At 41.4% G+C, this 25107-nt stretch overlaps 1 long non-coding RNA gene across 2 annotated transcripts; it reads left to right on the plus strand.

The window, feature by feature from the left end:
- The first annotated feature begins 21281 nt into the window (after positions 1-21281).
- On the plus strand, positions 21282-23622 carry LOC129629335 (uncharacterized). 2 transcript variants are annotated; one of them, XR_008703174.1, is made up of 3 exons: positions 21282-21433; positions 22122-22231; positions 23360-23622. It is a non-coding gene; the product is annotated as an uncharacterized LOC129629335 (long non-coding RNA). The 2 variants fall into 2 exon arrangements; XR_008703173.1 differs by lacking the exon at positions 21282-21433 and adding an exon at positions 21450-21623.
- Positions 23623-25107: the final 1485 nt, after the last annotated feature.

The following is a 25107-nucleotide window of genomic DNA, read 5'->3' on the forward strand; positions in this document are numbered from 1 at the left end:
TGCAAACCAATAAACACAAGGTAACTTCAAGCAGACATATACCAATCATTAATTTTCATGGTTGAGAAGTCACCATGAATTTAAGAAAACTTAAGAGAAAATGTAAAATCCACCAACGTAATTTTCATATATTTTAAATTTTATATTAGAGTATATCCAATTCACAGTATTGTGAGAGTTTCAGGTGAACAGTAAAGGGACTCAACCATACATACATATGTATCCAATCTCCCTCAAACTCCCCTTCCATCAGGGTTACACAACAGTGAGCAGAGTTCCCTGGGCTATTCAATAGGACCTTGTTGGTTATCCATGTTAAATACAGCAGTGTGTACACGTCCATCCTGAGAGATGCTCCAGTCTGGACAGATAAGAGACTGCCCCAGAAGGGATATTGGAATTGTTTTTTTTGTTTTTGTTGTTTTTAATATAAATTTATTTATTTTCATTGGAGGTTAATTACAATATTGTATTGGTTTTGCCATACATCAACATGAATCTGCCACAGGTATACATGTGTTCCCCATCCTGAACCCTCCTTCTTCCTCCCTCCCCATACCATCCCTCTGGGTCGTCCCAGTGCACCAGCTCCAAGAAACCAGTATCATGCATCGAACTTGGACCGGCGATTCGTTTCATATATGATATTATACATGTTTCAATGCCATTCTCCTAAATCATCCCACCCTTTCCCTCTCCCACAGAGTCCAAAAGACTGTTCTATACATCTATGTCTCTTTTGCTGTCTCGCATACAGGGTTATCGTTACCATCTTTCTAAATTCCATATATATGCATTAGTATACTGTATTGGTGTTTTTCTTTTTACAGGCATACCTCAAGAAACAAGAAAAAAAGTCAAATAAATAACCTAACTCTACACCTAAAGCAACTAGGAATTGTGCTATTTTGTGACTCTCCATTCCATTCTCTTCAAAAGTAATCACAGCATAAACAGGATTCATGACGTAATATAACCCAGCAATAGTCACAGGATAGCCACTTCCTCATTACTGTCAGGTTCCTGGGAATATAAGCCACAGGAATGCAGAAGTGCTCATTAATAAGAACACATAAATATTTTTGCACATGGAATACACGGGACAAGAAGGTACTCACAATGGCCACCCTTCATGTTGTGATTGCCCTGCAGCTTTAAAGCTGAAAGTGAAGTCACTCAATCATGTTTGACTCTTTGCAACCCCATGAACTGTAGCCTGCCACATTCCTCTGTCCGTGGGATTTTCCAGGCAAGAATACTGGAGTGGGTTGCCATTTCCTTCTCCAAGGGATCTTCCCAACCCAGGGATTGAACCCAGGTCTCCCAGCACTCCAGGCAGACTCTCTACTGTCTGAGCCACCAGGGAAGCCCATTGCCTTAAAGCTGAAGCAGTCATGAAAAAGAATACTGAAAGAAGAAAAATATTTGTTGTGCTCTTATGGTGTTCAGTTCAGTTCAGTCGCTCAGTCGTGTCTGACTCTTTGCAACCCCATAAATCGCAGCACACCAGGCCTCCCTGTCCATCACCAACTCCCAGAGTTTACTCAGACTGACGTCCATCGAGTCAGTGATGCCATCCAGCCATCTCATCCTCTGTCGTCCCCTTCTCCTCCTGCTCCCAATCCCTCCCATCATCAGGGTCTTTTCCAATGAGTCAACTCTTCACATGAGGTGGCCAAAGTATTGGAGTTTCAGCTTTAGCATCAATCCTTCCAAAGAACACCCAGGATTGATCTCCTTTAGGATGGACTGGTTGGATCTCCTTGCAGTCCAAAGGACTCTCAAGAGTCTTCTCCAACACCACAGTTCAAAAGCATCAATTCTTTGGTGCTCAGCTTTCTTCACAGTCCAACTCTCACATCCATACATGACCACTGGAAAAACCATGGCCTTGACTAGATGAACCTTTGTTGGCAAAGTAACGTCTCTGCTTTTTAATATGCTATCTAGATTGGTCATAACTTTCCTTCCAAGGAGTAAGCGTCTTTTAATTTCATGGCTGCAGTCACCATCTGCAGTGATTTTGGAGCCCCCAGAAATAAAGTCAGGCATAGTTTCCCCATCTATTCCCCATGAAGTAATGGGACCAGATGCCATGATCTTCGTTTTCTGAATGTTGAGCTTTAAGCCAACTTTTTCACTCTCCGCTTTTACTTTCATCAAGAGGCTTTTTAGTTTCTCTTCACTTTCTGCCATAAGGGTGGTATCATCTGCATATCTGAGGTTATTGATATTTCTCCTGGCAATCTTGATTCCAGCTTGTGCTTCTTCCAGCCCTGTGTTTCTCATGATGTACTCTACATATAAGTTAAATAAGCAGGGTGACAATATACAGCCTTGACGTACTCCTTTTCCTATTTGGAACTAGTCTATTGTTCCATGTCCAGTTCTAACTGTTGCTTCCTGACCTGCATACAGGTTTCTCAAGAGGCAGGTCAGGTGGTCTGGTATTCCCATCTCTTTCAGAATTTTCCACAGTTTATTGTGATCCACACAGTCAAAGGCTTTGGCATAGTCAGTAAACCAGAAATAGAGACAGCCCACATCTGAGTTACATAAACTTCAGTATTACATTGTATTACATGTTACCCCATGTTTTAGCATTCATTACATAAACATCCTCATGCACACATATGTAGCTTTGTGTAGTTTTCTACTTATAGCATCACATATTGTAAGTAATACAACCTTGGGGTCAAAAGACATGGTTTTGATTCTCATTTCTGTAGTTTATTTGGTGTGTGACTTTGGGAAAGTTAAACTTGATGTATGTTACTTTGAAATCTTTTATGACCAAAAAAAAAAAAAGAATCCACCTGCAATGCAGGGGACACAGGCGACCTGTGTTCGATCCCTGGGTCAGGAATATCCTCTGGAGAAGGAAATGACAACCCACTGCAGTGTTCCTGCCTGGAAAATCCCATGGGCAGGGGATCCTGGTGGGCTACAGTCCATGGGGTCACACAGAGAGTCAGACACGACTGAGCGACCAAGCACACATGACCATTCTACTTAACACTCTTATGAAGTTATTAAGCAGAGTGTCTGACCTAGAGTAGTGACTTAGCAAAATTATTCCCACTGCTTTATCATAAACAAACAAACTCAAACCAAGTAGACTGACTTAAATTTCCTTAGTAGTTCATTTCCCTGAGAAACCTAGGAGGGATCACACTAATGGGTTGCTGCCCGCCACTCCAAGCTTTACCTGGTACAAACCCCTGAGGCCTAAGGTCTCCTTAAAGGCATCCTGGTATCTACTGGGCTGACCTTTGGACAGCAGTTAGGAATTTATCTGCCAGTATCCTTTTATGTCATAAGTAATACAGCACAGTGAATGGGAGACAGACCGCCTGAGTTCAAATCCCAGCTCTGTGTCTTACTAGATGTACACCCTTGGCCAAGTTTCTTCACTACTTGGTACCACTGTTTCTTTCATCTGTAAATCAGAAATAATGATAAGTCTCTACCTATTAGGGTTGTCCAGAGGATTAAATGATTTAATGAATGAAAGTACTTAAACATTCTCTGATATGCAGTTTTGTGTGTGTGACATTATATGTTGTTGTTGTTTAGTCACTAAGTTGCGTCTAACACTTCTGAGACCTTATAGACTGTAGCCCACCAGGCTCTTCTGTCCATGGGATTTTCTGGGCAAGAATACTGGAGTGGATTGCCATTTCCTTCTCCAGGGTATTTTCCCAACCCAGGGATTGAACCTGTGCTTACTGCATTGGAAGGTGTGTTCTTTACCACTGAGCCAACAAGGAAGCCTGATATTGCATAAATGCCAGATACTGAAGAATTGATGCTTTTGAACTCTGGTGTTGGAGAAGACTCTTGAGAGTGCCTTGGACTGCAAGGAGATCCAACCAGTCCATTCTGAAGGAGATCAGCCCTGGGATTTCTTTGGAAGGAATGATGCTAAAGCTGAAACTCCACTACTTTGGCCATCTCACGCGAAGAGTTGACTCATTGGAAAAGACTCTGATGCTGGGGGGGATTGGGGGCAGGAGGAGAAGGGGACGACAGAGGATGAGATGGCTGGATGGCATCACTGACTCAATAGACGTGAGTCTCAGTGAACTCCGGGAGTTGGTGATGGACAGGGAGGCCTGGCGTGCTGCGATTCATGGGGTCGCAAAGAGTCGGACACGACTGAGCGACTGAACTGAACTGAATGTTATGTCTACCAGGCTTGCTCATCTGATGCCCATAAAATCCATTCATGGTAAATGCATCCCATTCCTTACAATACAGTGTATGTACAACTCCTTAGCAGTGGATTTACTCAGCAGATGAGGATGTGTAAAGGGTTAAGTTCCCTGACATTTATTTCCTCTGAATACAAGTACCTATACTGAGAAGCAGACACAACATTTTTTTCCCACTCCAAAGAGGAGGCTGAATTTCAGTGTATTGGAAAAAAGAAAAAAAATTAAAAGAAAAAAAAAAAAAAAAGAAAGGGAAAATAATCCTGGCAAATGGACCTGAAATGAAAATTCTGTCTTATTTAAGAATCCTATTCACAAGTACAAAGATGTGGCCTTGTTTTCCATTGCCTGGCCCCTGTTTTTTTTCCGACTCTTCATTCAATTATGAAGAGCACGTTTCCAAGTAGCCTACATATAAAAGGAATGTTTTTCTGATTAAATATTGAACATTAAGATGGTCAGGCCTATGTACAAACAAGGGAGGCCTGAGTCAGTGGGAAATCTCCGCGACAAGGAAGGGTCCCAAGGAGGCTATCCATCCCAGAAAAGTGACAAAGACATTTATAAAACTGTCTGAAGATTATAAATCAGATTGAGAGCCCAAAGAAATTACTGTATATTGGATATATAAATATATATAATCACGTATACACAATAATGATTCATGGCACTGAGGGATGCAGAAAAGCAAAGTTTAAGGCATAAATAATTCTGAGTTTCTCAGACGTGCTTTTGCCAGGAGACAGGGAGCAAGGATGGAGCTCACTGCTCATTGGTCAAACAAGCATAAAATAAATGAGTGGAACCTGAGAATTTCAGGTTTTAGGCTATGCAAAATTATGGCCTGGCGCTAAGCAGCACCCTACTTAGCAAACTTGACCGATAAATCTCTCTAATAGCCCCTAGGAGGCAGATTGTGGCATTATCCCATTTTATGGATAAGGACTCTATAAAATGTAGGCTTGTGAGTCTGCCCAAGGCTAGAGGAAAATTTGTTTTGGTTCTCCTTGTGAGGCTTAAGCAGCAGAGCTGTAGTAGAAAGTAGGGTAGACTTGGAGCCCATTTAGGTTCTGGACTTGGTCAAATATCTTATTTCAGCCTTAATATCCTCAGTTTTTAACTTAAAATTGGATTTAATATTTTAGCTATGCCTTTAGAGAGCACTTCACTATGGAGAAAAGAGTGCGTGTGTGAATGCTAAGTCACTTCAGTCATGTCCAGCTCTTTGCTACCCCATGGACTGTAGCCCGCCAGGCTCCTCAGTCCATGGGGATTCTCCAGACAAGAATACTGGAGTGGGTTGCCATGCCCTCCTCCAGGGGATCTTCTGGACTCAGGGATCAAACCTGCATCTCTTTATGTCTCCTGAATTGGCAGGTGGGTTCTTTACCACTAGTGCCACCTGGGAAGTCATATAATTGAGGGAATGACTTATTGGGAAAGACCCTGATTCTGGGAAAGATTGAGGGCAGGGGGGAGAAGGGAGCGACAGAGGATGAGATGGTTGGATGGCATTACTGACTCAATGGATATCAATTTGAACAAACTCTGGGAGATAGTGAAGGACAGAGAAGGCTGGCATGCTGCAGTCCATGGGGTCACAAAGAGTTGGACACGACTGAGAGAAGGCAGTGGCACCCCACTCCAGGACTCTTGCCTGGAAAATCCCATGGACGGAGGAGCCTGGTAGGCTGCAGTCCATGGGGTTGCTGAGAGTCGACCACGACTGAGCGACTTCACTTTCCCTTTTCACTTTCATGCATTGGAGAAGGAAATGGCAACCCACTCCAGTGTTCTTGCCTGGAGAATCCCAGGGACGGGGGAGCCTGGTGGGCTGTCATCTATGGGGTCGCACAGAGTCAGATACGACTGAAGCAACGCAGCAGCAGCAGAGAGACTGAACAACAAATGTCTAAAATTGTAGCTAGCTTTTCCCATGGTCATTTCAGTTCTCTGTTTCCTACATTATACCAGTATCCCCTCACCTCCCTTACCTGCCATTCTGGCTACTTTCAGCTCCTTTCCCCCAGCTACTGTGCCTGGGCTATCAAAACGATCTAGAGATCTATTAAGACCTTTAGAGGCTCGCAGAAATAATACATTCAATGAGCAAATACTTATGTTCTCTGCTGTGTAGTATAGAAAGGTTATAGCAACAAAGTGAACATCAATTCATTGACTGACTTATTCATTCATTTAAGCAACAATTATTTACTGAATGCTCACTATATGCTAGGCACTTTCTGGGCACCAAGGATACAACAGTGAACAAAGCAGGCACAGAGTTACTACTCATGGAGCTATGTTCTAGTGGAGTAGACAGATAATATACAGATAAAGATGTAAAATATATAATGTGTTACACTGTGAAAGGACTAATGAGAAACGACAAAGTAGAAAAGGAAGATATACAGTCATGAGAGGACGGCTAAAATTTTAGATAAGTCAGCCAGGGCCAACTTCAAGAAAAAGATAACATCTAAAGCAAAGACCTAAGGGTGAATAGCTATTTTGTACGGTTCTCTTTGGGCTTCCCAGGTGGCACTAATGGTAAAGAACCCACCTGCCAATGCAGGAAACATAAGTGATATGGGTTTGATCCCTGGGTCAGGAAGATCCCCTGGAGAAGGGCATGGCAACCCACTCTGGTATTCTTGCCTGGAGAATCTCATGGACAGAGTAGCCTGGTGGGCTACAGTCCACAAGGTTGCACACAGTCAGATAGGACTGAAGCTACTTAGCATGCACACACTGTTTTCTTTATGCAAACAACCCTGTAAAGTCAGTGTTTTCCCGATTTACAGATGAGGAAGCTGAGTCTGGTTAAATCTAGGATTTCCAGAATTATCAAGTAACAATACAGAACTCCCAGTTAAATTTAAATTTCAGACAGGTAAATTCCATGCAACATTTTGGATTCTTAAACTAAAACAGTGTTGTTTAGCTGAAGTTTCTGGCCTGGTAAATGACTGTGAATTGCCTAAGGAGATTCTCAGTAGTACTAATACTAATATTAAAGACTTATATAGCATCCACTATATATATTTATTACATTTTCTACATTAACATATTTAATATTCACATATTCACATAATTCTTTGAAGTAAGTACTATTTTTGTTTCCAACTTAAGAATGAAAAAAAAAAAAAAACCACACACAGAGTAGTTAACCTGTGATTATGAATCCAGGAACTGAGTCTTGGATTGAAAAAAGATTTTATCACTTTCCTAAGATCTAATATTAATGATAGATATTGTTTTGGAAAAGATTTTTATTCTCTTTCTACATTGTCTCTTAACTTATGTACCAGCTAAAGAGAATTTTGTATTTTATGTTTATTTTGTGCATTTGAGCAGTTGCCAATTATTGAGCTATTACAGTCCAGATTTCTTATAGCCTTATCTTTAGTCCTTTAAAAAAAATTTGTAAAAAATATTATTTTTCTCAGTTCAGGAGGTGGCTGAGCTCAGCTGGGTAGCTTTGTTTGAGGCTCTTAGCGTAGTTGCAGTTGATGACAACTGAAGCGATCATCTGAGGGCCTCTTCATTCGCATCTGGCACCTGGACTGAACGGCAAGAGCTGTTGGATTATGGTCAGGCATCTCTCTCCACCCGGCTTCTAACTGTGACTAGCTTGAGCTTCCTTACAACCTGGCAGTCTAGGAGAAACCAGTTGCTTTCAAGAGAGTCTGACTTCCCTCAATGCTAGCATTCCAAGTACAGAATCTATTATTTACAAGAATAAAGGAAGATGATTAAAATACTGGCCCTAGATAAGAAGGAATTTGAACTTGAATTCATCTTACCCAAAAGCTGATCATCTTCTTATTCTTCCATAAAGCCTCAAGCTAGTGACAGAGGAATTTATTCTACAGACAAATTTCCCACCTCAGTATATCTTATTTAAATATATATATAAATATATATCAAGTTTTCATGTGAATATGGAAGATTTTTACCATGTCTTTAATTACAGCACAACATGCTATATTACATTTTTTAACAAAATTCAAAATACAACTAACTTATTAGGAGGAAACGGACTTTGCCTATAAATCAACCTCAATCACAAAGCATTCCTGCCAGATTTCTTCGTTTGTCTCTCCATTACAGTGTTTATCTCTAGATAAAAACTCAAGAGAAGAGTTCAGATGTAGCAACTTTTTCAAGGAGAGTATTAGCTGACAAAGAAGGAAAAATGTTTTAGATTCTCACTTTACAATCTCAGTTAACTTTCCTTTGAATAAAGATCCCTAGGTAGAAGGAATATTCTTCTTGATCCTTTACAACAGCAGAATTGTAGTGAAAAATAAAAAGGAAAACTTTTTAGTTACTTTCTTGCTTGGATTCTAATTCTCCTTCATTTAAAATTTAGTTTAGGCATTTGCAAGGTATGGCTAGAAATACAAGATAATTTGCATTCAAAATCCATCTTAAAAATAGAATTTAAACGTTTTTTAAACTTGCAGGATCTGTCCTTGTGGCCATGGAACTCTGAGTCCTTGTGGATGCTACTGACTATCCAGGAGGTAGAGACCAAAAGCACAGAGGTGTAGATGAGAAGTTGTAAGAGACTCAAACAGCAACAGCACAGATGCAGTTCGAACAGACACGAAGAGGCTGCTGCTGCTGCTGCTAAGTCGCTTCGGTCGTGTTTGACCAGATCTGTGTGACCCCATAGACAGCAACCCACTAGGCTCCTCTGTCCCTGGGATTCTTCAGGCAAGAATACTGGAGTGGGTTGCCATTTCCTTCTCCAAACACAAAGAGGCACATGAGCTCAAACTGGAGTCTTTGAACGCCCTACCTAATAGGGAACATTATTTCACCCTGTGGGAAACTTATAATCACTGAAGTCTTTGAGTGGAGAAATGTCCTCATTTTTTCCTATTTTTATGATTTAGAATAACTGAACCACCTGTTTAAGGATGGATTGGACAGGTAAGTCACAAGATCACTTTTGGTGTTAGTTTTCCTTACTGTAAGGTAAGAGAAATCACCCTAACTTCCTCTTGGTGTGATCTGTATATATATGAACCATGACCTCTTTTTCAAAAAAAATTATGTATTTCTTTCTTTATTTTTGGCTGTGCTGGGTCTTTATTGCTGTTTGGGGGCTGTTGTGACCAGCGGGGGCTACTCTCTCGGTGTGGTGTGCAGGCCTCTCATTGCTGTGGCTTCTCTCGTGGCAGAGCACAGGCTCTAGAGCACACAGGCTTCTGCTCTTGTGCTCACAGACTTAGCTGCCTCAGAGCATGCGGTATCTTCCCAGAGCAGGGATCGAACCCATGGCAGCCCAATTCATATCCACTGGACCACCAGGGAAGCGCCCATGACCTCTTTTTAAATGCCCTACCTTCTCTGTGTCATCTCCAAAAACAAACTTTCATATAATTAAGTATTCAAATGTCTCCTTTCCTAAAGAATCACAGGCACGAGTCAATGGCATGACATGATTAAGCATATGTTTCACTGGATGTTTTACTTCATGTCTTTCCTTAATTCAGGATAAAATTTTTTTTTTTATTTTGAATCAAAATTGAATATTTGAAAGATTCAGTAGGTTCTTTCTATCTTTCTCAATCAAGAAAGAGTAAGCAACATTCAAAACAGACTTAAACAATAGCAAGGAACATTCTTTTTTTTCAGTAGGGACATTTTGAAATTCATATTCCATGTGTAAGACTCTCACTGAAGTACTAAATTAAACAGGAGTTATAATTTCCCAGGTGCTTCATTTCTGGGAACACCTCCTTTTCTGCAAGATATCCTAGTACTCCCTTGGCACTAAATAGAGCTTGATTCATGTTTTAACTCTTCAAAATGCCAAGTCAAATGTTCTAGCAAGTAAGAGTAAAATGAGTACTCCTAGGTAGACAATCTCACATTTTGGGTTGCTGTCTATGAAATCAAATAACTTCAGATAACTAGGGGATTTGATGTGCAAATATATGCAGATACCATTTTTAAAAAACAGTCTAATTACAAAATAGGAAAATGTATACAAAGAGACTGTTCTTGAAAAGGAAGATCCCAAATAAGCAGACAAAACGATTTCAGCATCATTAGCCATTAGAGGAAAGCGTGTTAAAATCACAGTGAGATATTGACACACACCTATAAGAATGGCTAACATTTTTTAAAAGTAGTGACAACACAATATTTTGGCAAAGCTATGGGTGAAAAGGAAGTGAAAGTGTTAGTTGCTCAGTCATGTCAGACTCTTGCGAGTCCATGGACTGTAGCCTGCCAGGCTCCTCTGTTCATGGAATTCTCCTGGGTAGCCAGGCCCTCTCCAAGGGATCTTCCCTACACGAGGATCGAACCTGGATCTCCTGCATTGTAGATGGATTCTTTACTCTCTGAGCCACCAGGGAAGCCCTGAGGCTAAAAACAAACATTGTATATTGTTGATGGGAATGTGACAAGGTGCAGCCACTTTGGAAAACAGCTTTAGAGTTTTAAAACTAAACATGTAATTACCTTATGATCAAGCAATCATATTTCTGAACGTTTATCCCAGACACACAATAAATTATATTCACACAAAAACTTATGCATGCGTGTTTGCAGCAGTTTATCCATTAATTGTCAAAAACTAGAAAGAGATGCCCTTCAACAGATGGTTAAACAAACGTTGGTATATCCATACCATGGAATACTATTCAGTGATAAAACAGAACAAATTCTTGATATACCCAACCACCTAGGCACATTGTATCTTCCCTGAACTCCCTTCCCATCCAGGCTGCCATGTAACTTTGATCTATACAGTAGGTCCTTGTTGATTATCCATTTTAAATACAACAGGGGAAAAGGATCAGAGGAAGGGATAGTTAGGGAGTTTGGGATTGACATGTACACTGTAACACTTCTAAAGACCTGGATTCTAGTCTAGCTATGCCCCATGTCCTTATGAGAATAATTTCCTTCTCCTTTTAATCTTTAACATGGATGTTTCATGACCAATACTTAAGGAGTTCATCCAAACTCAAGAGCACTTTTCCTTTTTAGTCATTTTTTTTCTTTGTTCCTGTTTCAGAAGTCAGTGTTAGCATCCCCACCTCTTTTACGATGCACCAGGAAAGAAAGCATGAGGGAAACAGAGCGTGCTGGACTAGATGTCCAGGGAGGCTGGCACCAACCCGGTCTCTCAATGTGACATTGGAGCAGATAGTTAAAACTGCTGATATTCAATGTCCTCACCTAACAATGGTGAGTAAAAAAATAAGATCCCATTCTCATATATTATGTTTCTATGAAAGAATGTATTTCTTCCTTTTTTAATTCCTTTTTTTTTTTTTTTACAATTTTTCTACACTTTTGTTCTAGGGACACACTTCTTAATTAATTTTGTTCTATGTAGACAATCATTTTTCACCAAAATGTCTTTGTCAGACTCAGAGAAGTAAACATATATAAATCTCTATCAAGTTCTCATTTCATTTGTAATTTGTGTACGCACATGGGTATAAACAAAATATAGGACTTGACATTTTTTATTCATATAATTTTCTGAAAAAAATCTTACCATCACTGTTATGTATTTTTCAACTGATCTCTGAATTAGATTTTTTTTTTTTTTAAGAGAGCCTTGAGAAGCAACGCTGTTTCTGTTGTTTGAAATCCCACCAGGGTCCCTCCATTTGGCTCATCTTCCATTTCGAAAGTGTTGCCCCATCAACCTGGAGCATTTATTAATACTTCTGTCCATCCCATCCCACCTCAAAAGACAAATACTTTCTGTTTACAGGAGCTGCTTTATGTTCTTTGTATGGTGACAACCTACTTAAAAGAACTCATGTCCTGTGTAGGAGTATTTTGCTCTTGGCTTTAAAGGGCTTGTACTCAACCTGTCTGGAGAAGGCAATGGCACCCCACTCCAGTACTCTTGCCTGGAAAATCCCATGGATGGAGGAGCCTGGTAGGCTGCAGTCCATGGGGTTGCTAAGAGTCAGACATGACTGAGCGACTTCACTTCTACTTTTCACTTTCATGCATTGGAGAAGGAAATGGCAACCCACTCCAGTGTTCTTGCCTGGAGAATCCCAGGGACGGGGGAGCCTGGTGGGCCGCCATCTATGGGGTCGCACAGAGTCGGACACGACTGAAGCGACTTAGCAGCAGCAGCAGCAGCAAAGGAAACCCAATCTCATTTTCACTGAATACACACAGCAGGAACATTACTCTGATATGAAGCAGAGCTTGAAAATGGAGAAACAATTGTTATTGCTAATCAGACACAAATTTCATGTAGAGACAATTGCTTTTTTTTTTTCTGCACAAATAATATACTCACTCATTAAATTCAGTCACACTCTCAACACAATCTGATCGGAAGCCATTCTTAGCCCAAGATGCCTCAGAAATGCTGGCTTATGTTACACAAGAACACACTTCCTATCTACTTCTCTCTGAAGCAAGAGAGAGATGAAGGAAACAAAGCAGCTCCTATTCACAAAGCGTGCAGTAATAGCCGAAACTTATTGAGCATTCATTGTGTACCAGGTATTGTGATCGATAGGTGTTTGCTTTATTTCTTTTTTCCTCCTAGAACAAGCCTAAGAAGTGTACACTGAGGCCAGTGTCATTGATAAAGTTAAATAACTGATCCAAGCTCACACTGTTAAAAATAGCAGTAGAGGGTTCAAATTTAGTCCATTTGGCTATATATTCTCTCTATATATCAGATGGCTTACAAAAAAGGTACGAATTGCCTGCTCATCATCCATGTGAATAATCCACATCCATGTAACTTCAAAAATAAAATATATAGCATATTAGAAAGTGATGCAGGCTATAAGGGATGAAAGGAGCAGAGGAAACAGGAGGGGTATATGTAGTGGGTGAAAGCTGGACACAATTTTAAACTGAGTGATCAGGATGTGAGAAATTGTAAAGGTAACATTTAAACACATATTGGAAGAAGACAAGGGAGTTTGATAGGTAGAAATCAGAGGAAAAGTGCTTGGAAGAAGGGGAGAGCAACTCACGCCAAGACAATGAGGCAGGAGGGTGGCTTGTATGTATGGAGCAGGTAGGTGTGGAGGAGAATGGTCGACCAGGTGAACAGATGGAGCTGAGCTTGGAGAAGTAACATATAAGATGGGAGCCATTGAAAAGTCTGGGGCTATTAAAAGACATTATCTGACTTTGAAAAAGAATCACTCTGGCTGCTATGTTGAGAATTGAATATATTGGGAGCGAAATGAACATAGAGAGACGTGTGAGAATGCTCATCCAGGGTGATAACAAGTGGTAAAAGGCTGGGTATAGTGTGCAGGTGGGACAAATAGGGTTTTCACTGAGATCTGATGTGTGAGAGTGAAATCCAGGATCGTCCAAGATTTGTGGTCTCAAAAAATTGAAGGCTAGAACTTTCATAACACAATGATAAAGCCTGCAGATGGAACAAGATTCCCTCATGGCTCAAATGGTATAGGGGAGTTTGGGGGAGAATGGATACATGTTTTTGTATGGCTGAGTCCATTTGCTGTCCACCTAAAACTAACACAACATTGTTAATTGGCTATGCGTGCTCAGTCACTTCTTTGTGACCCTACAGACTGTAGCCCACGGGGCTCCTCTGTCCCTGGGATTCTCCAGGCAAGAATACAAGAGATTGCCATATAGGTTGCCATGCCCTCCTCCAGGGGATCTTCTTGACTCCAAGAGTAAACCTGGGTCTCCTGTGTCTCAGGCACTGAAGGCAGATTCTTTACTGCCAAGCCTCTGTGGACGCCTGATATTCAGCTATACCCCAATGCAAAGTGAAAAGTGAAAAAAAAAGTTTGGATTAGAAGTTCAGTTCTGAACACATTAAGATGTCAGTTGTACATCCAATTGGTGGTGCTGCACAAGCATTTGTACTTATCAGCCTGGAGTTCAGGATTTTGGTCTGGTCTTGAGGTGTAGATCTGGTAGATGGTGGTACAAGCAGAGAGACCAGATCATCAAGAGGGTGAGTGTAGATGGAAAAAACAATAGGACCAAGGACCTCTGTAAGATGTCTAGGAAAAGACGAAGGATCAACAAGAGAAGGCTGAGAAGGACTGTTGAGAGAGAGAAGATGAAAGTGAAGAAAACAATGTCCTAAAAGCCAAATAGTGAGAGTATGTCCAAAAGTAGGGAGTGATGGCCGTGGGCAAGTGTTACTTAAGGCTAAAGTGATATACCCTGGTGGCTCCGATGACAAAGAATTCGCCTGCAATGCGGGAGAGCTGGGTTCAATTCCTGGGTTGGGAAGACCCCCCAGAGAAGGAAATGGCAATCCATCCCAGTATTCTTGCCTGGAGAATCCCTGTGGACAGAGGGGCCTTGCCGGGAGCTGGCATATTGTATATTGAGTGCATATTGCATATTGAGTGCAGCACTTTCCACAGCATCATCTTTCAGGATCTGGAATCGCTCAACTGGAATTCTATCACTGCCGGGAGCCAGCGTGAGGAACTCCGCCCATGACAAAGGTCATGAGGAAGGAGGCTCGGCATACGCAAAGGCGGGATCGAGCCTCAGGAGTCCCCCTGGAAATTCTCGAGCATCTACCCCCAAAACCAGAGTCTGCCTACTTTCTGCTTTGTGCTTTCACCTACACCTCTGACTTTACGGGGGGCTGTCCCCCACTACCTCTCTCTGAAAAAAGAGTTAGCTTACAGCTCCAGTTAATAATTCCTGGGTGTGACAGTGTTTCAACCAAAAAACTCCTTTGGAAATCCTCTAGCCTGCCTGAATAGGTTTTTCTGACCACATGTGATTATTCAGAGCCTCCCAACTGTGAGAGGCAGGAGATGTTCTAAACTGCCTAAACACAGATTCCTTTGAGTAGTTAAAAGATTGATTAGAAATTGTATTGGTGAAGGGTTTTTCACTTGTTGGGCCAATGTTTGCTGCTAAGTCTCCATACTCCTTACCTACTGTGTCCTTGGCAGTGTATTGATTGATATAATGGGTGTATAGAAATGTAAAATGCAGCTTTGTCCAATGCTTTTTTGGAGGCTGGTGCCTGACTTTGGAATAATCACCTTTAGAGAAAAATAAGTTTCTTAAAATGTTAACAGGCCTTCGGGCCAGAAGATGATGTCAATCACCTGAACTTTTGCATATGATAAGTTTGAAAGCCTGGCTTAGATTAGAACCAGGAACTGCTGTCCTTGCATGACTCCACCCCTTCCCCCATTATCCTCTATGCATAACTTAAGGTATAAAAACTACTTTGGAAAATAAAGTGCGGGCATTGTTCACTGAAACTTGGTCTCCCCATGTCGCTCTCTCTTTCAAATTCTGGCTGAGTCTCCATCTGGAGCGCGGAACCCACCATGCTTGCTAATTATGCCTGGGCTTCTAAGATCCGACCTGGGAGGCCTCAGTGTCTCCTCTCCTTCGGGAGAACGGAAGGACGCCTGCAGCCTACGTAAGTGGTGCAAACTTCTTGTCTTGAAGTTTTATTGGTCTCCGGCGTAAACCAAGCTACTCAGCCTCTTTTCTCCACTGAATTTTCCTACTGAGCTATCCTTATTTCAGCCGCTTTTCTCCACTGAATTTCCTCACTGAGCTATCCTTATTCTATTACTCTTTGTATCCTTAATTAAAGTGTAATTAAGCAGTTGTTTCCTGACCCTAGCCTATGCCGTCTCTCCTTCGAATACCCTGGATCAGCCGGGGCTGGACCCCGGCAGGGCCTGGCAGGCTACAGTCCCATGGGGTTGCAAAGAGTCGGACATGACTGAGCAACGATTAAGCACTATTTATATCAATGTAAAGTTCTAAGAATTAAGATGAGTCATGTTGAAAATGAAGAAAGCAATGGCACCCCACTCCAGTACCCTTGTCTGGAAAATCCCATGGATGGAGGAGCCTGGAGGGCTGCAGTCCCTGGGGTCGCAAAGAGTCGGACATGACTGAGGGACTTCACTTTCACTTTTCACTTTCATGCATTGGAGAAGGAAATGGCAACCCACTCCAGTGTTCTTGCCTGGAGAATCCCAGGGACGGGGGAGCCTGGTGGGCTGCCGTCTATGGGGTCGCACAGAGTCGGACATGACTGAAGCAACTTAGCAGCAGCAGCATGTTGAAAAAGCAACATTCAAACGGGATCTAAAATCATTTCCTTACCAAGAGAAGTAGCTCAAATATTGGTTAGTAAGAACATTAGTGAGGGATAGTGAGTAGATTATGTAATGTGATGACATGAGATATCAGTCTGGGGCTTTTAAGGAAAGATCTGGAAACCTAAGTGGGGCAGGAAGATAAATGTCCCACCACCCTGACTAGTGGTTTGATAGTGACAGGAGAGAAGATAGCCACATTTTACTGGATGTTAGGGGATGAATGTTCTCAGAGTGCATCCAGGTTTCCTTCAGAGCAAAAAGATACAGGAACATCCATAGAGCAACCTGAGGATACAAGGAATTCTGCCGATGACAGACTATTAATTCAAGAAGGCACATTGGGAAGCTTTTGGAAATTGGAAGTCATCAAGTAATGGAGAATGTGCAAAGTTTATGAAGATTTAAAAATACAAGAGACAAAGAAAGACTGCAACTTCTTTCTAGTTATTCTGAGAGCCCAGAACTCCTCTTTCCTCCTGATATGTAAACTGGCATAGAGGGGATGATATATTCATACTGTTTACAGAGTGAAGTAAGCCAGAAAGAAAAACACCAATACAGTATACTAACGCATATATATGGAATTTAGAAAGATGGTAACAATAACCCTGTGTACGAGACAGCAAAAGAGACACTGATGTATCGATCAGTCTCATGGACTCTGTGGGAGAGGGAGAGGATGGGGAGATTTGGGAGAATGGCATTGAAACATGTATAATATCATGTATGAAACGAGTCGCCAGTCCAGGTTCGATGCACGATACTGGATGCTTGGGGCTGGTGCACTGGGACGACCCAGAGGAAGGGTATGGGGAGGGAGGAGGGGGGAGGGTTCAGGATGGGGAACACAGGTATACCTGTGGCAGATTCATTTCGATATTTGGCAAAACTAATACAATATTGTAAAGTTTAAAAATAAAATAAAATTTAAAAATAAATAAATAAAATGGGTTAAGCTCATAATTCCAAAGAGAACCTTTTTATGCACTGTTCACAGTTCTAATAAACCTAAGGTTTGAGGAGTATGGAAGTTTTTCTCCCCAACCCCCACCCCCACCTACAATCCAGATTACTGAGAGGGTGGCGGTGGGGGGAGGTCTAAGGATTGGAAATTCTCCCTCTGAAAATAGGAGGGAGTCTACAGATATCTCTGTGAGCAAGGAAAGGGTGTGTGTGTGTGTGTGTGTGTGTTTTGTGTGTGTGTTGTGTGTGTGTGTTATTTGTGTGTGCATTCACTGAGAATGGAAAACCAGAGAATATGTTCTCTAAAGACTATTACTGTATTTCCCAGGTAATGTGGAATTGTGTGAAAGGAGAGACTTTCTCCCAATAAGACTAAAAGCTAACAGTTTTTAGCCTTCTAGCTCCAAATAGCTGATAATAATGAATCTTCCTCCTACCCCACGCCTGCCTCTGATACTCCACAGAGCCCCCCAGGATGCACAGAATACAGAAAGCAATGGCTTATCTCCCTGTAAACCACTTTTTATCCTTCCTCTCACTCAGACACGGTGTGAGAGAACAGCCTTCAAGCAGATTCACTACTCATTTCCTCTGTGCGAGAATCTGTCATTTACCAAATCATTACCCCATGCTAAATATCAAAATAATATTTTTAATTCCACACTTTAATATATTGGAGACTTTAATCACAGACATTTGATCCCTTTATCTGACCCTTATTAATATTAATACATATATTACATTTAACCCATTGTCAATTTTCTTCACAAGAACACCAAAGGATAGCCTCTACTTTCTCCATTTGTGTCCAACTGCTGCTTTTTCACCCTTTTTCATAATCTCCGTGGACACTCAGTCCATTTTCATCTCTTGACCATCACTAGAACATTCTTTAAACTTCTGTAACTTGATTTTGCCATACAACAACCTCAATAATTATCTGAATTCTCTTAGACAATAACCACCCCACCCTGCCCTTCCCGGAAGCCTACGTTAATGCATGAGGCAGAACAAAGTGCTTCTAGAATTTTGGCCTCTTAAAAGACAGTAGCCAATGGTGGGTACTTACAATTCAGAGAATCAGGACAGTGGAGAAAGTGCTTGAGTTCCCAAGATGTGAATATGAAACCCACTTCTTTGGGTTCAAAAGGAGAGAGGTAGTGGGATGTAAGAAGTGCTGTACAAATTTTAACATGTTGTATAAAAGTTAAATCATCTTTTCTTTTTGAGTCAGAAGCTGTAATATACAGAGAAGCAGCCCACTTAACCTCCCACAATTTCTACCCAGCTGCCAATACTGAAACGCTTCTTGTCCTTTCTGTCCTTACCTTTGGCAAGTTTGCTAATTTCTCTAAGGCTCATTTTTCTGAACAGTAAAACTGATTAGTATAAACACAATGTGTGTGTGGGGTGTGTGTGTGTGAGAGAGAGAGAGAGAGAGAGGAAGGGAGACAGAGTTAAACATGCATGTTATTTGCATGCCACTCACCCAGGTAAGCAGGGGACCAGGAGCTTTGTCCAGGCTGGATTTCAAGGTGCCTTGCTAGGCATGGACATGTGTAAGTTGGTGAGTATCTGTGAATGTCTGAAGGTCACGGATCAGAACAAGATTCCAAGTTTGGGATGAAAGAAGGCCCAGAATACAAGGTTTAGTTGAAATACAGATAAGTAGCAAAGACTAATAATTGGATTCAGAGGAAAGGGCTGGCTCTACAAAATAGATCTGATGAAATAAACAGATTCAGGGAGCAAACCAAGAAACAATGCTGGGAAGCACACACGGGATTATAAAGACACTCAAAGTAAAAGTGGGAGGGATGCTAAGCTTGTTTAGCCAAGAAGGAAAAAGCACCCCACGCTGAGTCCAGTTACACAAGGATTCCTGATCTAACCAGATGTGTCCCAGACACTTTCGCACCTCCAAAAGGATACTTGTCACAAGTGTAGAAACACCAGATCCTTTTGATGACTGGTGAGGAATAACAAGCCTGCCTTCCTAGCCCTAGGAGAGAAACAAAATGATCTTTTTCTATCATTTGGAATAATGTGAAAACTGACTTAAAAGATTTTTCTTTTAAACATTACCACTGGTGTGATATAAATACATATGGTGTTTCATGGCACAGTCAAAATGCGAAAGGATGTTGCAGAGAATGCTCGTTTTCTGAAACGCGCTCTGCAGAAAGCTGTCACTCATGTGGCAAAGGAGAATTCCGGGCAGCTTTCCTAAGCAGGACTCCTGGTAGGTCTCTTTGTGCCATTGATCTTGCGTCCTCAGTTCTCCTGTGGTGGAGTGAAGCCCAAAGGAAGTGACAGGACCAGAAGTAGTGAAAGGCTTTGATTTAATGTCTTTCCTCTATTTCAGAATTGTCACAAGGGTACCAAGGTCCGAGGTGTTCATAGATATGCATTTCATCAGCTCAGGCAGGGCTGAAGGGAGCCAGGGGCAGCCTCATCTGGTTTTCTCAGCACGCCTGACAAAAAGCACCCTAATTTTGGGGGCCCATGAGATGAAAAAAGATGTGACATGCAGAGATAATTAGTAAGAGGGAATCTGGAATATACATCTATTCATAAAGGATGAATCTCAGCATATAATAAGGGGTGGTATGACCGCGTGGAAAGAAGAAAAAATCTCTAACAAATGAAGTTAGCTTGACATCCAGATTGTCTACCAGCTATGGGAAGTTTGCTTTATTTAACCCTCCTAAGTTTCTTGTCTGTGAAGTAGAGACAGTAACCACCCTTTCTGGAAACTTCTGACAGGCTGAAAAACAAACTGCTTGGCCAAGTACTCCGTGTGCATACATGCTCAACAAACTTTAGCTTCATTCCCTGCCCTTTGCTCATCATGACTGTGACTGTATGTGACTACAATTTACTCAATTATAAGGCCCAAAGCCCCTTTGAGTGAGAAAAGGATTTAGGAAACCCTAAACTCAGGGTTTTCCGTATAAGAAAAGGAGTTTTAACAGTGCCTCCATCTTTGCATAGAATGTCAACTGTTGCTCCCTCCTATTTAAATATGACTCAGCTCCTCTTCTATGAAATATTCCTCACTTCCATCCTCAACTTCCAGTGAATCATTTCTTCCTCTGCAGACCCTGCTGCTTGCTTATGTACCTTTGGTTTCTGATTCCAATTGCCCTGCATTAGAGTTATCTCATTGGTTTTCAGTAGGGCATCCCAGCTTCCTGAAATGATCTTTTGTGATGACTCTTTGAACTACTGCTCCTCTTAAATCTAATTCTAATGACAATTATTATTAAAGCGGACTCTGTGCGTGTGCTAACAGCTAAGTCGCTTCAGTCACGTTCTACTCTTTGTGATCCCATGGACTGTAGCCCACCAGGCTCCTCTGTCCATGGGGTTCTCCAGACAAGAATACTGGAGTGGACTACATGCCCTCTTCCAGGGGATCTTCCCAACCCAGGGATCAAACCTGAGTCTCTTCCATCTCCTGTATTGGCAGGCAGTTTCTTCATCACTCGTGCCACCTGGGAAGCCACAGCTGATTCACATTTTGTAGGAAATAAACCCACACAACAATGTCAAGCAATTATCCTCCAATTAAAAATACACACACACACACACACACACACACACACAGACTGACTATATTCTAAGAAGGGTTTTAAGTGTTTTAATTGAAAGAGAGCATTTAATCCTCACAATGACTCAAGCAGGTGGGGGAGTATTCTGGGTTATCCCAATTTTCCAGATGAGGAAACCGAGGTTCTCAGAGGTTAGGTCAGTTATCCACGGCCATGTGGCAGAAACATGGTGGAGTCAGCTTTCAAGCTCAGACTGACTGCTTCCAGAAGCCAAGTTGGTAACTGCTATCTGGTGACATAGCTTGTTGATTTAGAACACAGGCCATCTCTTCCCCTCTCTGTCAGGCTGCAGCTGAGATTCCCAGGCAGAGTGACAGCATGGGAACATGAGCGCAGAGCAGACAACGTGTCTTTCAGAACCGAGCGCATCAGCAGAGGTATTTAAATTAAATTGTCATGTTCCCTCCCACGCACAGTGCAAGGATTTGAGTCATCTTTCAGGAGCAGCAGCGCGAGGCTGAGGGTAAACTGCCTCCTGCAGCACCAATTTGGATGGCAGTCCCCAGCCCAAATCCACATCCCGCCACAAATCAAGGTGGGTACCGTCTGTGCTGGGAGACAAATGATGTCAAACATCTGCTGAAAAACAGATTGTAGCAAGCCAAGCTTACAAACAAGCTCAGGCACAGATAGCTCAGTTACCTTGGTGGTGGGAGCCTCATGGGTCTCAACTGGGCTCTTTCAAATAACAAGAAAGTTCTTCTGCAAGAGATCACCTAGGCAAGGTGAGTGGAATGCAGAGAGAAAGAAGGGCCAAAAAGAGCAGACCTGGAAGTTAGCTTTATTGAGTTTCAGCAACTATGCACTGTCAAGCCGTTTACACATGTTATTATTTTTAACTCTTTCTCCTTCTGTGTCGTACATCTGTGTATGTTTGTATATGTGTTCAAAACGCATATATACTGCATATATATGCACATATTGAAATATATAATTTCCCTGGATATATTCAATTATCAAGGCAAGAGATTATTTTGTATGAAACATAATTTCCCCACTGCTTCAAAGAAATCCAATAAGTAAATTTACAGTGAAGATTCTTGATAAAAATTATGAGTGAACACTAGACCCTGGGGAACTCAACCCACAATCCCCAGTGCAATTTTATCTCTGTGTGTGTGTGTGTGTGTGTGTATCAATTTTCCATTGAGATAAATAAGACTCGTAAACGTTTGGGGCTTCCTAGGTGGCACTAGTGGTAAAGAACCTGTCTGCCAATGCAGGAGACAAGAGACACGGGTTCGATCCCGGGGTTGGGAAGATCCCCTGGAGGAGGACATGGGAACCCACTGTAGTATTCTTGCCTGGAGAATCCCATGGACAGAGGAGCCTGGTAGGCTACAGTCTGTAGGGTCACAAACATTCGGACACAAATGAAGTGACTTAACATGCCATAAAAGATTAAAAAGTTGCCCAAGGTAAGGTGGGCAGAACCACAGAAGGATTCAGACTCAAGTTCAAGTTCTCCTGATCCTCTAGCTTGCTCTCTTCCTGCTCTCTTCCTTCAACCTCAAGCAATGGCTTTCATAAAGTCTTATTATATTTTATTCATTCATTGGGCAAAAATGATTGTGTACCTAATAAGCTCCAGTACTGTTCTATGAACTAGGGATCAAACAGAACACAAAACAGACATAGTCCTTAGATTCATGGAGAGGGTGGAAAACAAACAAAGAAACAACAACAACAAAAACAAAAAAATTGGTGTATCTGGTGGTGATAACTGCCATGAAGAAAAATAAAGCATAATTTAGTAGAGAGCAATGAGACATCCTATTTTCAAAGAGGTCGTCATGGAAAGTCTCTGATAGCACGGTGCTGAGCATGGAGTGGAAGGATGCATTTCTAGAAGTATATGTGAGCCACACTAATTTGAGCATGATAAGAGCATTTTAGCCACAAGAAGCAAAGACTCTAAGAGTGGATATGTTTCATATGTTTGAGCTAGCTCTTTCATAGGAAGAACAAAGGGGCTATTGAACCTGGAGCACAGTGAGAGAGGGAGGAGCAATAAAATTTAGGATAAATTGATATTTGAGGTCAAATAAAGTAGGGCCTTATAAACCATGAGTTGGAAATTACTTTCAGTACAATGGGAGGCTACTGGTTTTGCATAGAAAAGTTGCACAATATGACTTAAGTTTACCCCTACTGTATAGAAAATAAACTATTGTCGGGGGTGTGGGGTGAAGGTGAAAGCAGAAACACCAGTTGGGAGACATCTGAAATAATCTAGGTTAAGAGATTGTGGTAGAATGTTCCAGAGTTAGAGAAGTTGGGTGATGTGAAGTGCTTAAAACCAGGATGTGTTTAAAGATGAGAATCTAAGAATTGGGGATTCCTTGATGGCTCAGTGGTAAAGAATCTGCCTGCCAATGCAGGAGACGTGGGTTTGATTCCTAATTTGGGAAGATCTCACCTGCTGTGCAGCAACTAAGCCTCTTGTACCACGACTATTGAGCCTGTGTTCTAGAGCCCAGGAGATGCAACTACGGAAGCCTGCATGCCCTAGAGCCTGTCCTCCACGACAAGAGAAGCCATCGCAATGAGACGTCTGGCCACCACAATTAGAGAGTACCCCCCGCGTGTCACAACTACAGAAAAGCCCACACAGGCAAGAGGCCCAGTAGAGCCGAAAGTAAATAAAGAAAGAAAATTTTAAAAAAGAGTAAGAATTTATGTGGGGAGGGAGGAGGGAGGAGGGTTCAGGATGGGGAACACATGTATACCTGTGGCGGATTTATTTTGATATTTGGCAAAACTAATACAATTATGTAAAATTTAAAAATAAAATTAAAAATAAAAAGAATTTATGGGCAAACTGTTTGCATGACGTGAGAGAAAGAGAGGAGCAAGTAAAAAAAAAAATTATTTAGGCTACTAAAACAAAGGACCCTCCATTACTGAGATGGGGAAACTGTAGGAGTAGCAGTTATGTGGGCAGAATCAAGAGTCTGAAGGGTTACTAACCTTCTCTTCTGCTTCTGTTAGGTCCTTGCTATTTCTCTCCTTTATTCTACCCATCTTTGTGTGAAATGTTCCGCTTGGTATCTCCAATTTTCTTCAAGAGATCTCTAGTCTTTCCCATTCTATTGTTTTCCTCTATGTCTGCATCGTTCACTTAAGAAGGCTTTCTTATCTCTCCTTGCTGTGCTATGGAACTCTGAACTCAGTTGGGTATATCTTTCCCTTTCTCCTTTGCCTTTCACTTTTTTTCTTTTCTCAGCTATTTGCAAGGCCTCCTCAGACAACCATTTGGCCTTCTTGCATTTTTTCCTTTGGGATGGTTTTGGTTACCTCCTCGTGTACAGTGCTACCTCTGTCCACAGTTCTTAAGGCACTCTGTCTACCAGTCTAATCCCTTGAATCTATTTGTAACTTATAATGGTAAGGGATTTGATTTAGGTCATACTGGATGGCCTGATGGTTTTCCTTACTTTCTTCAATTCAAGCCTGAATTTTGCAATAATGTTCTGTTAGAGGCACAGTCAGCTGTCCATCTTGTTTTGCTGACTGTATAGAGCTTCTCCATCTTTGGCTGCAAAGAATATAATCAATCTGATTTTGGTGTTGACCATCTGGTGATGTCCATGTGTAGAGTCTTCTCTTGTGTTGTTGGAAGAGGGTGTTTGCTATGACCAGTGCATTCTCTTGGCAAAACTCTTTTTGCCTTTGCCCTGCTTTATTTTGTACTCTGAGGCCAAATCTGCCTGTTATGTACTATTATGTATTTCCCCATAATACTTTCTTAATTAAAAGTGTCCTTTACATTTAGTTTCCAAATACATGAAATTTTAAAAGTATTTTTATATTAATTTCTCATTTTGATATTAATTTCTCACTTTAATGCTTTCTTCTCTGCAATCACCTGATGTGTTTTTTCAGTCTTCTAATTTTATTGAGATTTTTCAATGGCTAAGTCAAAGATCTCCCTTGGTAAATGTCACATTGCACTTGAAAATATGTGGCTTATTTTCAAATATCTTTTGATATTAATTTCTAACATAATTCCATAGGGATAAGAGAACAGATTCAGTAGGACTTCAATACCTTTAAACTATGAAGTTTTTGAAACTTTTTTTATTACCCTGGCTATGTTCGAATGTCTTCTAGTTTATAGTCTATGGGAACTTTGAATCGAATTTGTATCATACTATTGTGTGAAAATTGTATAAATCTGAATTATGTTGAATTGGCTCATGGTATTTT

This window comes from Bubalus kerabau, chromosome 15 (genome assembly GCF_029407905.1).
Source record: "Bubalus kerabau isolate K-KA32 ecotype Philippines breed swamp buffalo chromosome 15, PCC_UOA_SB_1v2, whole genome shotgun sequence".
In the NCBI taxonomy this organism is placed as follows: Eukaryota; Metazoa; Chordata; class Mammalia; order Artiodactyla; family Bovidae; genus Bubalus; species Bubalus kerabau.